Here is a 9,615-nt window from a genome sequence, read left to right as displayed (position 1 = left end):
AAACCTCAGTCCCGGGGTTCGTTTGCGAGCTCGCACACAAACTCCTAATGACCTGGCAGCGCTGCGGCTGCAGTTCAGTGTGACAGCCAGCACTCGGCTGAGGGCTCTTCTGTCAGCCCGTGCTGCAATTAATTAGTACCCTGTCTTATTAGTACCCTTATCTACTCAGCCCTGTGCAATGCAAACGCGATGTGATGCCGTTTGGCAAAGGGTCTGGCGCTGAGGTTTGCGTGGCGCCGACCACGGGGCTGCAGCTTGGTGGGGTTCCTCCCTCCGACCCCCGTACACCACCAGCCCCGAACAAGGGCTGGGGCCGCAGAGCTGCCACCAACGCTGTACCGCCGCCGTGAAGCCAGAGCACCAGGGTCACCTCTCCAGGGATGGCAGCCTCCACCCTCTTCGCTTTGCACTTTGCATGTCGCTCTCTGGCTGTACACATACACACACACGCATGCACATGCTTTCACACGCATGCACATGTATGCACACGCGTGCACAGCCACACTTCCCCGCCTGCTCCCCCCACTGCCGCACACCCGCTTCCGAGCAGCTCCATTTCCACGGCGGTGCCGGCGGTGCCAGCCAATCGTCCTCGGCAAGTGGCTATTGTTGCATTACCTTGGAGACTAATTAAGGCAGCTGTGAGAGCTGGAACACCTTGACTGGGGAAAGGTTAATGTCTCACGCCCGTCTCACGCTCAATGAGAGGAGGCTGGAGCTCAAGTCAACTCTGCGACATTAATTGTGGTATTGAGCGGCTCGGCGCAAGCGGCTGTGGAAGCGCTCCATGCCATTACATTAATGGCATTGCCGTGTCTATATTCTTTAAGTAATTGGCAGCTTTTTCTAGGTCTCGTCCTCCATTTACTTTCCCAGGATATTAGAAGCCATTGTGTACAACCGCTTTGCAAACTCCGATTCCCACATTAAGTGGGATCGTGTGGAAAGGCAGCCAGTAATAAGGTGAGGGACAAGATGAAGGGGTGATGGTGCTTGCAGGGTTATTCCCTTGGGAAGGGAAAAACTCACCAGCTGGGACCAGAGGACTGCTGGGGCCGAGTGTCGGGGTGGACATGGCCACTGGGAGAGGAGCCCCCAAATCCCCAAGCGGGCACACGTGGGATGTGCACTGGGTGAGAGGAGAGCAGCGTGGCTGCTGCGCTGCCAGAGGAGCCAGGACAAGATAAGATGGGGGTTAAGATGGGATGGGGTGGCATGGCATGGCATGAGATGGCATGAGATGGGATGGGAAGTGTTGTGATTTTGGAGGTCAGCTGAGCCATGCCAGGAAACTCACCACTGTTGGGAGGTGACGGGCAGGTTGTCCCTGTCCGGCAGAGCCGGTACGGCATGCCATGCCCGTGAGCCATGCCGGAGGGCTGCAGGTGCCAGGCTGCCTGGCGCGGAGGCTGCACCACCAGTTAACATTCTCCTGAGGAGCCCAGCAGGTAATTACACACAGATTAAAAATGTAAGCAAAAGCAATTTTTCTTCCTCACAAGTCTGGGCAGGGACATGTGACCTGGTGATGATGGGGAGGAAGGAGCCAAGCTCGCTGCACAGGGTACTGCACCCCACAGCCCTGCACCCCAGGGCCCCTAGAGGGTTCCCCGTGGGCCACACTCCTCCATCCGCACCCTCCAAGCTCAGAGCTGCCAGACCCTCCTTGAAGCCGGGCTCTTCCCGCCACGGCGGCTTCTAGCAGCCTTCAAAGAGCAGCCAAGGAAGTGAGCTTCTGGTGCAAGGGGCATGCTCGATGCTCCAAGTTCATCCCCCTTCCGTGAATGCTGGCTTTTAGCAGCCCAGAGAAGGAAAAGTGTTGTTTAAGAAAAAGCATGTTTTTTTAAAAAAAAAAATTGCCAGCATCCCTTTAATTAAGCGATAAAATGAGTTAGAGCATGAGGAACTGCACGCTAATTCATCCTGAAGACTTTGGGCACTGGGCCAGGAGGATCCTCTTACTGCAGGAATAAAATGTCATTTAAAAATTATTTATTTTAACTTTTTTTTCAAACACTTGTTAATTTAACCAAGAGGCTAAAAAGTCATGAGCAGGGAAAGCTGTCTTCTACGAACTTGCCACCACGTGAGCCCCAGCACTGCTCGCTTCCCATGCGCTTCCTTCCAGCAGCCGGGGAAACGCTTGAGCCACCACTTCCTTTTCCCATTCCTATATTTTAATCCAAAATTATTTTATGGCCCACTGAAGAAAAAAAAAGAAAGTGCCTAAGTAGTCATTTATTAACAGCTATAAGTATCATTAGGCAGAGAGATGTGGTAAAATATAGATTACACCGGGAAGAACCAAGTATCCGAGTGCCATTTTTCCTGTTCAGCATGTCATTACACATCCCGTCGTGGCATATCACAGCAATGATTAGTAGCATCAAATGACTTCTGAAAAATGATTATGTGCCATTAAAAACATTAGTCTGTCTGAAACCAGCACAAACAAATGGCCGTGCTGGGGATGAGTCATTAGCTCTGGGACCGGGGGATGTGACGGGAATCCCGGAGACATGGCAGGTGAAACCAGTGGGTGCCGAGGTGGCACCTTGGGAATGAGGGTGCTGCAAACACCAGCACGGTGAAAGCCTGATGGACCAAATGCCAAGCTGGCTGGGTCCCAGGCTGGGGCTCGAGGGACCCATGGGGAGGGCGGTTGCAGGATGGGTACAAGAGGTGCCTGCAAATAACTCCTGTCTCCGCAGGTCCCAGACTTGGGGTCCCCCGGCTCTGCATTCAGCTCATCCTGCTCTGTCTTTCTCTTTCACCAGCTGCAACTCCAAAACATGGCTCTTCGCCCTGGCACAGAGTCGCTTGCATGTACCATTGCATCAACTCCACGACCTCAACCCATCACTCCAACCCATCACCACAGTCCCATTGCCTCCAAGTCCATTGCCCCGGCTCCATTACCCCAAGCCATTGCCATGGCTCCATCCAAACCATCCACCTGGACCCCATCACTCCAATCCATTAACCCAATTCATCACCCCAACCCATTTCCCTGACCCCAACGCAATGCCGCAGCTCCATCACACCAACCCATCATCCCATTCCATTGCCCTGGCTCCATAATTCCAGCCCATCCAACCCATTGACCTGGCCCCATCACTTCAACCCATCAACCTAATGAATCACCCCAGAGCATCACCCCTGCTCCATCGCCCCAACCCATCACCCCGTCCCATCGCGCCGCTCTGCCCTCCGCACCTCACAGCCATGCCCACGCCACGCCAGCACGCCGCCAGCACTTCGCTCCCTGCTGTTTCCACTTTAAGAGGACATAAATCCAGTTAGTACGTCCAAAGAAGAAAAATCAAAATGTCACATCTGTGGAGACGGTTCAATTGAAGGGGTATTGATTGTCACAGAGAATATTCTCACTTTATTCACCTACTTAGTCCCTTCCCCTAGGCACATATGAATTCATCAAACACTGTCACACCACATAATAATACTTGTTCCCGGGTGTTGTCGCAGCAGCTCAGACTTTGTCTTGCCTTCCTGGGCAAGCAGGAATTTAGGGAAGAAAGGCTTCGCCAGCAGAACAGACGCATGACCATGGCCGAGGTGCAAATTAACCCTCCCATGGCCAAGGGAGGACTCGAACCCCCTCACCACAATCTTGCAGAGGACTGCTCGGGCTTTGTGCCCAGTTCCTTGGGATTTTCGGTGAAGGGTATGAAGATAAGTTGGAGAGAAAAGATGTTTTCCCTTTGTTTGCTGCTTTTATTGTCACGTCTTCTCTGCCTCATGCAGTCCCAGGAGCCCTTCAGAACAGAAGCCAGCAGAGCAGGGATGCGGTGGCTGCTCCCCTTCTCTGGAGGGGAAACAAGGCAGCGAAGGAGAAAATACAACTGGAAAGGAGATTTAGACGAGAAGGAAAGGCCACGGAGCTAGCAGCACGTCTCACGGGGAAAGCGGACGCCTCCTCCCCAGCCAGCCCCACTGCTGGGCTGGGGTCCCACGTTCTGGGGATGCCCAGCAGGAGCACAGCCGGGAGAGGTAGGGAGGGAGCGTGGGGTGCATGGCCATGGACCCCAAAGACCCTCGCTGGGGCAGAGCTAGGGCCACCAGCCATTGGCATGGAGCGCTGGGGTCACGCTCCGGTGCTGCCATTGCGGGTTGCTAATTCATCCCAGGTAAAATGTTGCTGCTAATTACAATTCCTGGTAAAGAAAGGCTGAACAAGGTGCTGTGGCTCAGGGATATAACCTTGGACGGTTGTGCTGGGGAGGTGGGGGGTTGTCCTTGCTGGGGTGCTGATGGTACTGAGGCTGTGAGGTCTTGTGGGGTGAGCAGGATGTTGGTGGGGTGAGCCTGGCCTGGACCCCAAACAAAGGGGATAGGTCACACTAGCACATCTCCCTGGGGATGTGCCAGGCTCCCTGAAGGCTGGTGACCCATGGGGACATGCTGAGTGGAGCTGCTGCCCCCAACCACGGAGCACCTCTCTGTGTACCCTGCCCTGCAGGGAGCTGAGCTGTGTGCTGCAACCCTTGTCCTCAGCCACATGGGTGGTGGCAGCCACCAGCCCTTGTCTTCAGGTTGAAATAAATTGGAAGCATAAGCTGGTGCCTCTAACCATGTTTATTATTCATATTATTTGTGCGTTGATCTGATTCTGTGTAATGATTTAATCTGTTAATGGCCCCTGATTCAATCTGCTCTTCTCTGCTTTAAATTCCTTTTGCCATTTGCACCTGATTTGCTGATTTATCTGACGGCCTTTGGCAGCTCGGGGTCAGGTTCGCAGCTCTCAGCACGCCGCCATGGCAGGTCACCGACGGACGATGGCAGGATGCCGGTATGCCGCAGCTATGAAGGGAGAGGAGGAGGAGGCAGCATGCAGTGGGTCCCTTCCCAGGGAAAAACCCTCAGGGCTGCCCCCAGCCTGGGGACCCAGAGCAGGGCTGAGGTGCAGGGAGCATCTAGGCAGGTCCCACTTCTGTCACCACCCCACAGCACCATGGGACCCAAAGGTGCACCTGGGTGCTGGTGTTGGATGGGGCTGTGCCCTGGGACAAGGGCCCAGAGGGGCGCATGGAGCCGCAGCCCCTCCACGCCTGAGCAGAGGTGGTTTGCAAGGCACCTGATTTACAATTCATAACCTGGATTATGGTGTCATGCAGCCTGCCGGGGTCGGTGTAATTTAGACTGAGGAAATATTTGCAGTGTTTTCAATTCCCATGACATCTCATGGGGGATGGATGCCTTCCCCCAAGCCAGCGGCAGAGGAGAGGGGCTGGGGACCCCCCCCCGCAGAGGGAGGGAAGGAGATGGGGGCACCAGCAGCCTGAGTGTGTCTCAGGTGCACAGAAAGCTCTCCTGCTGCAGAGCTACCACCAAAAGCCCCTAGGGACGGGGCAGCTCCTGCCCCACTGGCACGCAGTGGCACGGTGATGCTCATCCCCTGCCCGTCTGCTGCCTGCCCGAGAGGTGCCTGCCGTGACATTGCTATTCCCCACCTTGCGCTGCCAGACCTCCAGGGCTGATTTATGGTGGTGCGAATATGCAATCAAGGCCCCGGCCCGCGAGGACGCCGCGGCGGCTCCTCCACTGCATTTTGACCAGGAGCACGCGGCAGACGTGGCGGCTGCATGCCAATGGGAGCCGGTCCCGGCAGCGCCGGGGGACGCGGCAGGTTGCCTCCCGGGAAGATGGATCTCTGCGCTGGTGCCTGGGGATGCTCGTGGCAAGGCTGGAGGAGAGGGATGTGCTTCTGCTAACAGGGATGTGGTGTCAGGAGAGCTTCAAGGGACACATGGAGCCACATGTAACTGTAACAGGGCAGTGACAAATGCCATCTCTCTGGGAAGAAGCCCCCCTGAGGCAAAGCAAATGTCCCCCCCCCCCGGCCAAAGATGACAGCAACCGTGGCAAGTAACAGGATTTGTCACCAGTTCCCGGGAGCAAGCCAGAGCCAAGGAGCCTTTGCCTTTGCCTTCCAGGGAGCCCCGGGCACCCTGCGCTCCCCTGCCTTGATCCCAGCCCTGCTGAGCCCTGAATGGCAATTCCCAGCATCGGGCTGGTCTCTGTTCTTGCTCCTCTTGCCTGACGTGAAATGATTTTTGGAGGCAGTTGGTGGCGAGGGAGTACAGCTGCCGCTAAGTTATCCAAACGATTTATCTTAAGATTCATACAGAATTCATTGTGCAGGGAGCCTGGGCAATGTCGGCTTTTAATATTCATGCGGATTTGGAGGTAGTGTTAATCACAGGGTCTGACAATTTGCACTTCCCTTAATTGCCTGTGCAGCCGGCTCTGCCCAGGCGCCACCCCTTGCCCACCGCCCCTGGGGACAGATGCAGGGTCCCAGCATGTCCTTGTTCGACTTTTTCTTCCCTGTGCAATGCTTGCTGTTGCTTGCCCGGCATGGATGGCTGGAGGTGGACATAGGGTCAGCTGGGGGGACCAAGTGGTGCTGGAAGACCACTGCAGCTGCACCCCAACTCCCTGGTTGGAGCATCCCCAGCATCCCAGGGTGAGCAGCCGTGCATCCCACTGCAGAGTGCAGGGGCCTGGAACATCCAGGCCCTGGGGACTCTCCCCATCCTCCCATAGCATGTCGCAGCATGGGAATGCAGGCAGAGCTGTGCCCTCGCTGCTGACCCACCGGCTGCCACCATCCTCGTGGCTGGCGTTACCTGTCACTGCTGTCACTCTGCTCCCAGCCAGCCAGCTGCCACCGTGCAGGGACTGAATACCAATGAGGCTCACGGAGATGCAGGCTTGAGGGTGGCCCCTCCTTGTGGAGCAGCACAGCGGGCACCCCAGGGATGGGCGACAAGGTGTGCTGGGAGCGGGGGTGGCAGCTGCCCCCAGCAACGTGCTGCGACCCTTCCAGCTCATGACAGCCAGCAAGGTGGGATACAAACCTCTTACTAGCAGATGCAGCTTCTGGATCCCAGAGCAGGACCCCACCAGTGGTGCTCTGCCGTGTCCATGCCCATGGGGACACATCTGAGGCCACTTCCATTCCCTTGGGGCCATGCACTCCAAAGCCAGGACCACCCCAGCATACGGATCACCATGAAGGACCCCCAAGCCAGTGCATGGGGCTGGGACCTGCCAACCCCATCCGTCCCCCCTGCAGAGCAAAAAAAAACCCAAAACCCCCCAAAAGCCCCAGTCCCCTGCTCTCATCAGCGGCTCAGCCGAGGCGGCTGGTCATGGTGCGGCTTTGGGTGGGTTTCAGCTGTCCTCACGCTGTAATTGTCCTAATTAGATCTACATATTTTGATGAAGGTTTCACAAGGAAAAAAAAAGAAGGAAGGCAGGAGGAGATAATCGAATCACAGATGACATTCCTATCACCCAGCCTCTCCGCACAGCCTCTGCTGCAGCCGAGTCGGAAAATTATGCACAAGGGGGGAGGAAAATTACCATAATCTTCCTCTGCAGGATGACACCAAATTCGGCTGGAGCTGCACGGGGTGGCGGGGAGCCAGGCGGGCACCGCAGATGCTCTGCCCTCACCCTGACAGTGCCACCGCCAGTGCCACCCCTCAGTGCCACCCACCTGCCCAGACTATGTCCCGTGGCCACCAGCACCCTCTGGGGTCCCAGATCGGGACCTCTGGTGCTGCCCACCCATCGCACCCTCCTCCTTGCAGCACCCATGGGGTGATGGTCCTGCCTGCACTCTTATCAGCCCCTGGACGTGTTGTGCTGATATTTGGACTCCTGGGTCACCAGCTGTGACTCCCCGTGAAGGCAGGCGCAAGGGACATCGGGGGGACACGGCACAGCACCTTGCAAGCTGCCCTGTGCCCCTAACCACAGCAAATCCCCTTTGCAGGTGGAGAGGGGCAAGCGGGGGGTAGCATTGGAGCATCACCCTCAGCTCCCCCTGCTAGGGGACCGTGCAGGATGGGGCACCGGGGTCCATGGCTGGGGCTCCCGAGTTGCCTGCTGGGGCCTGTCCTGCAGCCAGCAGGTCCCTGGGGAGCTGGGTACATCCTGCCCCACACAGCGGGGTTTCCCACTGCTGGGGTGGGGGGTCCCAGACTGCAGAGCAAGGCCCACCACCCCAAAACCTTTTTGGGGGCCAGGGGTCCGTGCCCTACACCCTGCCCTGTGCCCCAGCCCATCACACGCTGGAGCTGATGCCCAGGGGAGCGGTGGGGCTGGGCAATGGGACTCAGCTCCTTTTTATCCCTCTGACTTCAGAGGAGGATCCCAGAGCTGGATTGCAAGAGGGTCCCCAGGGGGGTGGCGAGGTTGGCACCCGGGTGACCAGGCAAGTGGCGTGTGCTGTAATGAAATGCAATCAAGATGGAGTTCTCTCATCTCCCTTTTCTCTGCACATCTCCTGAGCTGCAGAAAAGCCCCTTTGGAGAGACAGCCCCTGTTCCTCTTCGGAGCACCTGCTTCTGCCTGCACTAGCATCCCGGGCCATGAGCACACACCGTGCCACGCCATGCTGTGCCACGGAGCATGTCGGTGCCCACTCTGCCGGATAAACGGCACACAGCACCAGGTACCCCAGCAGCGGGAGCAATACTAGCATCACCAGCTTCTCCCAGCTCTCATGTGGGCGCTGATGAGCGAGCAGGGAGGGGAGCAGCCTCCAAAACGACGAGCCCTTGGAGCCAACGTTTCCCCCACCAAGTGCCTGCATCCTCCTCGGGGCTGGCAGGTTATTGCTGCTGTTCGGTGGCTGTAATTTGCAGGCAGGAGCCCGGAGCTGCCTGCCTCAGGAGAGGTGACGCACCCCGGGCATGCAGGGTGCCTGGGCTCAGGCCATTTTTCCTCGTGGCAAATGCCAGAAGTCCAGGAGTATGAGATGGGAAAGGAGGGGCTGCACCTCCCTCCCTGCCTCTATCTCACCCTGCCTAAGCTGCCAGCCTCCTGGGAGTGGATTCACTCTTACTTTGTTAATATTAATTAAAGGCAGGAGAGCCAGTCCCTCACCTGCTCCCCCCCATCATACCACCATCCCATGGGCTTGCACAGGGACTCCTCCCTGCATCACCACCCCAGCCAAAGCTCACCCTGGGTGGAGAAGCTTCCTCGCCCCCCACCCCATCCCCCCCAAGGGACCTCACCCCACAGACCCCTGGGTCTCTGTCCTGCATGGCCATGTGCTCCCCCAGCCCCGCTGAGAGTGGAGCAATTCATGACATGGGTGGCCAGACACAGTGCTGGTGGGAGGGGCAGTGTGGGCTGCAGACAGGGACCCCAGTGCCTTCTGCTTTGCATTACCTGGGTATTTTTTTATCTCTTTGGTTTTTGTTCCCCTGCCTCCTGAGGAGGGATGCTGAGCACAGCTGGCAGTGGGGGACCCAGACATCAAATGTCTTTTCTGCTGCAACACCATAACCTATTAAACCTCCGTGGCTCCAGCCTCTCCTGGCTCCCCGGAACGGCTGACAGCAGCCAAGTAGGAGCCTCTCCACGGCCAGATGCTGATCCCAGCTCCCATGCAGCAGCTCTGCCCGGGCGGGATCCAGCCCAGACCAGCCCTAATTAAAAAATATATATATTCAAGAGCTTCAAACAGCTCCCGATGCCTGCGGGAAAACTTCCAGCAGCGCTTATTCTCTTTTTCCCTTCTCTGGCCACACCATGATGCCGCTGCTGAACACGACTCCCCCCGGCTCTTTC

The sequence above is a fragment of the Phalacrocorax aristotelis genome, chromosome 16, assembly GCF_949628215.1.
Source record: "Phalacrocorax aristotelis chromosome 16, bGulAri2.1, whole genome shotgun sequence".
NCBI classification, from domain to species: domain Eukaryota; kingdom Metazoa; phylum Chordata; class Aves; order Suliformes; family Phalacrocoracidae; genus Phalacrocorax; species Phalacrocorax aristotelis.
Note: the sequence above shows the minus strand (reverse complement) of the source record.